Source organism: Mus musculus, chromosome 4, assembly GCF_000001635.26.
Source record: "Mus musculus strain C57BL/6J chromosome 4, GRCm38.p6 C57BL/6J".
In the NCBI taxonomy this organism is placed as follows: Eukaryota; Metazoa; Chordata; class Mammalia; order Rodentia; family Muridae; genus Mus; species Mus musculus.
Genome location: NC_000070.6, coordinates 119,716,235 through 119,724,556, shown reverse-complemented (window position 1 = coordinate 119,724,556; position 8,322 = coordinate 119,716,235). Strand labels below are relative to the sequence as shown.

Genomic DNA, 8,322 nt, shown 5'->3' with positions numbered 1-8,322 from the left:
TCTAATGTGCTGTTATCCCATTTTTCAGATGAATAAACCAAGGCAAAGAGAAATTAAGTGATTTCCTAAACGTTACACAGCTAGTATGCAATAGGATATATTCAAACTCATTACTACCTTGGCTCCAGAATCCAACCATTTCATTAGCGTATATGTGTTTGTGTAGGTGCCTGTAATAACATGCATATGCACGTGTATGTGTATGTTTGTATAGGTGTGTATGTGTGCATGTATATATTTGTTTGTGTAGGTATGTGTGAGCATGTATATGTGTAGACATGTGTGTACATGTGTGTGTGCGTGTGTGTGTGTGTGTGTGTGTGTGTGGCCATTTTAAAACATACCATTCAGGTTAATATGCTCACAGCCCCTGGGCTTCTAATGATCTAATATCCAATCAAATGACTTAGGCCATAGAATTATAATCTCAGTGTGCTACTGGTTTTATAGGTAGGGAGGAGGTGAGAGGCAGCCATTTAGTCCACACATTCAGTGATCAAAGTGTGATTCCTGTGTAGACACTGGAATCCTGCCTGGCACAGGAGTGGAAGAGCTCCTGGGATATCCACTTTTTAACCTCTGCAGAGGTCACATGGAATCTGATTCGACCTTGAGCAGGTAAGTGTCTTAGTTAGAGTTTCTATTGCTGTGGGAAAAGTGCTATGAATTGGGCAACTCTTACAAAAGAAAGCATGTGGTTAGGGCTGGCTTACATCCAGAGGTTTAGTCCACTCTCATGTCGAGAAGCATGACATGGTGGTGGAGAGATAGTTCTGCATCTGCATCTGAAGGCAGCAGGAAAAGAGAGTGACACTGGGCCTGGCTTGAGCTTCTGAAACCCCAAAGCTCACTTACAGTGACACACCTTCTCCAACATGGACACACCTCCTAATAGTGCCACTTTCTGGTGACCAAGCATTCGGATATCTGAGCCTATGGGAGCCAATCTTATTCAAACAATCACAGTGAATGTGCATTGAAAGTCACACTTGTTGGGGGAGTGAAGTTCCAGGGAATCCCAACACTTATTCCAAGGGTTGGTCTCACCATCCAATGACGTCCTGTCTCTTGTAAGTCCTGACCTAGGTCATCATCCAGCCCTTAGGCTGACTGTGAGCTGGAGAAGCAGAAGTTGTAGAAGGTCCGTCATCATTTCCTCTGGGATGGTCCTGCGTGGCTTGGCTGTGGGGGGCTGGGAGGTCATCAGTAAGACTTGTGGGCAGTCCTGGAACTTTACTTCCTAAACATCTATTAAGGGCAGCTGTTTCCAGCTGAGCTGGGGAAGCAGGAAGGATTGGGGGGTAGATGGGCTATGGGCATCGGGCAAGGAGTTTCCAGGTGACAAGCGGGATGTCACCTAAGGAACTTTTAAAACTATAAAATTCCTGGGATAAATGGGCACCCCTGTGATCCTAGAGTTCCAGAGGAGGCTGAAGAAGGAAGATTGTAAGCTCGAGGCCAGTCTGGGCTAAATAGAAAGACCCTGTTTCAAAAATAAACAAAAATCTGCTGACTGGGTCTTGGTACCCTTGAAAGCTATGAGGCTGGAGAAGTAAATAGATTGACAGTGTGTTTCCAAATAGACCTCACCTTCCTTACTCTTCCCCAAGTCACCCCTGCCCAACCTCCCGTCCCAGGTACCTGTACTCAGTCAGAACCACTGCCATCAGTTGATTTGTGATGGTTTGAATACGATTGGCTCATATATTTGAATGCTTGCTTGATTTGTTGATTATTGTATCTCTCAGTTCAGCATTTTTTTTTAATTTTTCAAAATACCTTGGGCTGGAGAGATGGCTCAGTGGTTAAGAGCACAGGCTGCTCTTCCAGAGGTCCTGAGTTCAACTCCCAGCAGCCACATGGTGGCTCACAACCATCTATAATGGGATCGTATGCCATCTTCTGGTCTGTCTGAAGACAGCAACAGTGTACTCACATACATTAGATAGATAGATAGATAGATAGATAGATAGATAGATAGATAGATAGATAGATAGATATTTTTTTAAAAAGAAATATCTTCTATGCATAGGTGCACTGCCTACATATATGTCTGTGCACCATGTGCATGCCTGAGGCTGGAGTTACTGACAGTTGTGAGCTGCCGTCTAAGTGCTGGGAACTGAACCCAAGACCTCTGGAAGAACAGCCAGTGCTCTTAACCACTGAGCCATCACTCTAGCCCCCCATCATTTTTTCAATGTTTATTTATAATGTGTCCCTCTACAGGCACATGCGTGCCTCCATGCACATGAGGAGGACAGTCCCAGTGTCCATCCTCGCCGTCCATCATGTTTGAGGCAGGGTCTTGTGTTCACTCACTGACGTCCATGTCGACCCTGGCTGTCTGTGAGCGCCACCACGGTTCTCAGACTCCTGCCTTGCTGTAGGACAACCCCAGCGGGTGGGTTCTGAGATTGCAAACGCAGGTCCTCATGCTTGCACAGCAAGTGCTTTACTCACTGAGCCATCCCTCAAAGCTCTCAATCCAACATGGCCTACGTGTGCCTGTCCTATGCCAAGGGCTGGCAATAGAAGAGACTCCATGAGTAGTCACAGTCCTCACCCTGGATTACTCAGTGTAATGGAGACAGGCAGGTGTGCTCCTGTAGCTTGAAGATTGGAGTGCAGGGGAGCTCTTAGGAATGGAATATTCCTCCAGGAACATTTTAGCTTTCCCTCTCAGAATAAACAATTCATTCCGCTTCTCTGTCAGACTCCTATTTCGTGATGCTCATGCACCAGCAAGTGACAAAACTCAAACACAGTCGAAGCCTCCCCCCTCCCCATCTACCTGCCTTTGCATCTGTATGCAAAGCATGTCCTCCCCAGGGCCACCCAGCAGTCCCAATCCTGTCTGCTCACAGCTCTCTGATGAAGCCCATCTTAATGAGGGACTTGGTTCAGGCATCAGATCTAGAACATTAATATTCATGTTTAGTCTTTATAAGAACCTTTATTTCCATCTTTTGTTGGGAGGAGGGTGTCTTCAAATGGCCAGAAATTCCCAATTCTGGTTTATTCTGGCCAGGCCCCTATTTCAGAGTGTTTTCTTTTTGGCCCCATTACTTCATCAGGGTTGGCAAGGAAACTTGGTTCTGTTCCTGTCCAAGTGTTAAATGGGTGCCCATACGTCTCTTTTCCACGTTACTATCATTAATTTTATTGCAAATAGGATTTTTCTTTTTCTCCTCTCTGCATGCAAATGTGGTCCCCTTTCACTGTTTGCATAATAGCTGTAATTCTTTCGTTTGTACAAAAGGACATGCATTATTTTGGCAGATAGAGAGCTTTGATGGAGAGATTATTACATTTCCAAAAGCAAGAGAATAAATCAGAATTTATCCAGAGACACTGACTACACTCCCACTCCCAGAAACACTGATCACAGGCCAAGTATCTTTTTTCCAAGACGGCAAACCTCACAGGTCAGTGAGGCCTCACTGGCGCCCCTCTACTCTCTGCCCTTGGCCTTGCTCTGGTCCACATCCACTGGGCTCACATTCTGCCACAGTGTAACCAATAGGAGGTGCAGGTGTGAGCATGGAGGGAGGAAACAGAGGGGCTGAAATATGTACTTCCTGGATTCCCCCTGCCTTGTCTGCAGCATGCAGTGGCTGCACTTCTCCCAGGTCAAGCTCAGTCCCTTAGGCCCTTCTATCTCTCCAGATCCCACTAGTGACTTCCTTCTAGTTGCGCAGGCCAGGCACTAGGGGCTTCACTGGCCCCTCCCTAGCCACAGAGCATGTCAACAGTCCCAATGTTCAACACTCTTGTTATCTCTTTCCTTCCAGGACACTGGGAGGAAGATCATAATCCCAGCACGTCACACAGCTCACCGGGTTTCCCCATCCTCCAACTGTGCCTCCCCAAGCCAGAGCACTGACAAAACAACAAGGAAGCTCCAAACCAAGGGACACCTGCCCATCCTACAGATATCTTAAGAAAGCCCACTAGGCAGAAGGTGCCTGGCCTTCCTCCCTACAGTCAAGTCAATGCCAGAGACCTGGAGGTTTTCTCAGCCTGTCAGCAGAGCATCTGCTTCATGGTCATGGTATCCTGATTCCCCTTGAGAATCTACCTCTTAGAATTCTCTTGGTACAGACAGACTGGGTAGGGCTGCTCCTACTCTCAGCTCAGAGGGATTGTACAGGGAGAAAGAGAGAGAGAGAGAGAGACAGAGACAGAGACAGAGACAGAGAGACAGACACAAAGACTGCCACAGACAGACAGACACACAGAGAGAGGTAGAGAGAATGCTACTCAGATTATCAATTTTCCCAGGCTTTAGAGATGGGCATGGAACCTAAGCCAGGCTGATGAAAATTAATTGGATAAAATTCTGAGACCTTGGCTGGAGAACCCTGGGAACTAAATAATTACTGAAGAAGCAAAGCCCAGAAAAGAAAGAGGAAACCCAGTGTGTACACACACTGTAGGAGCCCTAGATAGAGCTGGGCATGGCTTTTGCAATCACATAAGAAAAGAAGCTCCAGGGTTTCTGCTGTTGTTTGTTTTGCTTAAGTTGAGGTTCCATCTGCAAACAAACCCTACCGAGTATACTAAAGCGAGGTAAGGAGAAGAAGACAAGAAAAAGATTCAGTATCACCAGAGTGTTTGTTGTGTGCTCCAGAGCAGGACACAGGCAATGTAGGTTAAGCTATCCGATTCTCAAAATAACTTTGCTCGGCTTATGTTGAGGAACTCACCAAGCACTTCAGAATAATCGAGTGGCAGGGTTAAGTCAAATCAAGGACAGTGGCCTTCAGTGCTGTGCAGCTGCTCCACTCTGGTGAGCTGCGCACTTGCCATCCCTCCTTCCCAGTTACCCACAGCAGCATCTCTGGGAGACTCATTGCAGACTTAGATTACAACAGAAGGATAGAGAGAGAATATCTTGTGTCTTGTATGGATGCATCACCTGTCAATTAAAAAGCCTATGGCCTATGGGCTTAGGCAGGAAATAGGAGGTGGGACATCTGGGTGGCAGAGAGAATTCTGAAATAGAGCCAGGTGGAGATTTGCCCAGGAAGATGTGAGGAGATAGGCACATGGTACCTGAGCACAGGTAACCAGCCACGTGGCAGAATATAGATTAAAATAAATGGGTTATCTTAAGTTATGATTTTAGTCAGAGAAGAGCCTAGCTATCTGGCCAAGGTATTTGTAAATATGAGTCTGAGTCTTATTTCGGGGAGCATGAGACTGGGAGGAAGAACCGGACCTTACCTTTCACAGTAGGATTTTTCTTGAAACAGACCAGAAAACATGTATGCAAGTATGGAGTGCCATTAAACAGGAGCAGGGAGTGTGCTGAGAGAACACATGCTGCAGTGGGAGGTTCTGGGTGCATCCATCCCAACCTCCATCCCTGAAGAACAGAATTCAATGCCTGAACAAAATCATCCGTAGAAGAACAAAAGCCGGCAAGAAACAGTGCGACTCCAGTCTGCACATCTACAAAGTTCTCCTGACCTTCCAGAGCTCTGCCCTTGGCTCCCTTCTTGATTTTCTCTTGACATTCTTCCTTGGCAATTAACAAGGCCAGAAAGCTGATAACTCCCAGGTTCCCACTTAACCACAGAGCTTGGCAAAAGTCCTTCTAAACCTTCAGGGATGACAGGAGAGAGCTGGTCGGCCTCCCAGCATTGCCAGATGGACTCACCATCTCTTTGGTGGAGTTCACCTTGGAGGCCTCAGAAATAGCTACCTGCTAACCATGGCAGCCAGAACTAGAAGTCTGTGGCTAGCTCTCCAAGGTCCCAGCACGCCTAGGCTGCTACTGCCCTGCACGGCATTCTGACATTGACAGTTATCCTGAATGTGCGTCCTAGGAGACATGACCCTTTCTCTCCCTTCAGTAGAACTTCATCTGGGCCTCTCCTACCCCTCTTGCTGTCTCTCTTGTGAATAAGAGACAGACCTTGCTTCAACTCAGCACATTTCCTCCCCACACTTGCTAAGCCCCACCGAGGGGCACAAAACTTGTGTATGCTAATTTTAAAAGCAAAGTTGAATAAGGCCCCTTTAAACACTAAGTCCCTAGGCTTTTTGGGTTTTATGAGCCCAAAGGGACAAACTGGTTAGCTTAAATCGTTTAAGTAAGCCACCTGAGTCACCAAGCCCCCGTCTAACAGAACAGTACTTAGAGGAATCGAGTCACCCCAAAGTTCTCAGGTTGGTGTCATTGTTCAGTTTGTCAGGACAGTTTTGAAACTTGGGAGTGAAGAAAGAAACTGTCTCTTCGTTAGTGGAGAGTGCTAGCAGAAAATGGGAAGGTAATGATGTGGCCCTGGGAATGCTGAAGTGAGGGAAAAGTAAGAATTTAATGTTCTCTCTTAGCTAGAATTTTGATTCAAAACTATGGAAAATCAAAAGGTGCTATTTTGGCCACCAGAGGCTGGGGAAAACTTGATTAAAGTTATTGGTCTGGAAGACTTCAATTGAGTCCGTTTCCTGTGGTCTGATATAACTTTGTATGGTAGAGAGTGATGTGGCTTCCATTGTTTGGACCACGCATGACACTTGTGAAGGAACAAGGCTATTTTGTTGCTCTGTTTGGGTTGTTTTCAGATGATCTCTCTGCCTGTGTCAGAACTTCGTGGTTCAACTGTTTGAATTACCAAATGTAATAGCATATAAAAGCACAATTTAACCATAATGATAGCTGTGGCTAACATTTATTGGACACCTACTGTGTGCCAGGCGCAGTGTGTAGGCACTTTAGACGTGCGGTATCATCAATCCTCCAGCCGCCCTACCGGTTCCCTTCATTACCACCACGTTAAAGATGAAAAGGGGCCTTGGAAGGTTGTGTAACTTGTCCTAAGTAGTAATCAAAGAGAGCCAGGATTCCAGGCCAGGACAGAGTGGTTCCCATGGATCCCCCGAGTTTCTTGGCCACTGTGTACGGCTGCTGGCTGTGTGTGGTGGCCAACGGGTTGTGCTCTGGCTGAACCCAACTCAGCATTTGAATCCCAGTGTCCCTAAGGTTGCTTGCCTGAGGAAGATGCCAAGCTCTTTGAGGAGCCCAGCAGGCCTCACCAAAAAGAACCTCTTAAGATTTGCTTTACCTAAACGATGCGGATGCTTTCGATGTTGTGATGTCTTTCTGTAATAAATGGCAGCAAAACTATTTCAGTAAGGATAGCTAGTATGAGCTAAAATTATGAATTCAATGCAAAAAAAGAAAAAAAACCCTTTACAGATGTCCAGTATAAGTGAGCCTCAGACATGAACACTTCACCTGCTCTGCACTCCAGTCACAGGGCACCAGCTGGTAAATAAAGGAAGGAAAGCCAAAGGATTGTCATCTCCACTGGCAAGAACTAGAAATGAGCAGGTTTGAAGCCACCTGTTTGACATGTTCTAGGTTGTGAGCACTGAGTGGCAGCTTCAGTCTCATCTTCTACTATTTAATGAGAGTATACTGTGTGTTGCATACAATAGTGGATCAGAGCCAGGCTTGCTGCTCCAGGCCAGGGGCAGAGATGCGTCTCACCTTGCTACACAGACAGACCTCTACCAGGATATAGCAATCAGCAGCTTCTACAGATTCCAGGGTTTTTGGAGACTTTTGCCTTAGGAGGCAAACTAAAGATACAAATCCCCAGCCAGGAACCAAGAATGAGCAGCCGCCTGCTGTCTGTTCCAAGGCTAGTGCTAACCCCAGACTCGCCACAGAGCAAACCCCACCTGGTGCTATTCTAGAAATCAGAGCAGATCCTCCGAAGTTCTAAGCAGACAGGGTGAGACCAGAAGGTCAAGTTCACACATGTACACACATGAGCACACACCACATTCTGAACTATAACCACACAAATGGAGAAGCCTCACATTAGAGAACACAGCCTAGAAAATCATCGAAGTCTCTCACTGAAACATGAAAGACCCAATGATAAAATTAATTTGTAAATTACTCTAAAGAGACTTTATCTAAAATGTTCTTAGGCATACGTTGAGGAATTGCGGCCATTGATTATGACTAGGAATTACAAAACACAAAACAGGCATAAGTGAAATGATACCAGATGGGCTTTAAGGGGGGAAGGCCCTAGACTGAGTGATGGAGAGGTCTTAAGAGAGCCGCTGACACATGTGGGAGCTAGTAAGGAACTCTGACACACATCTGGCTGATGTTTCAAAGAAAGAGTCTGTAGAGAATGATGGAGAATGGGTATCAGAAGAGATTAGAGCTGAGAATTTTCTTTTTGTTGTTGTTACTTAAATTACAGTGCCTGATAGCCTGTGAACATGGGCATTCCACCATGTGATTACCAGTTCTGTGAGGTTATAAGTATTTAAGTCTTTCAGGTAGCATGT

At 46.0% G+C, this 8,322-nt stretch overlaps 1 long non-coding RNA gene across 1 annotated transcript in view; it reads left to right on the top strand.

Moving 5' to 3' along the window:
• Positions 1-415: 415 nt before the first annotated feature.
• Gm35957 overlaps positions 416-8,322 on the top strand; it is a 28,452-nt gene continuing 20,545 nt past the window's right edge. The window contains exon 1 of the long non-coding RNA XR_376600.2: positions 416-618. This is a non-coding gene — a long non-coding RNA (predicted gene, 35957). The remainder of the gene's footprint in view (positions 619-8,322) is intronic.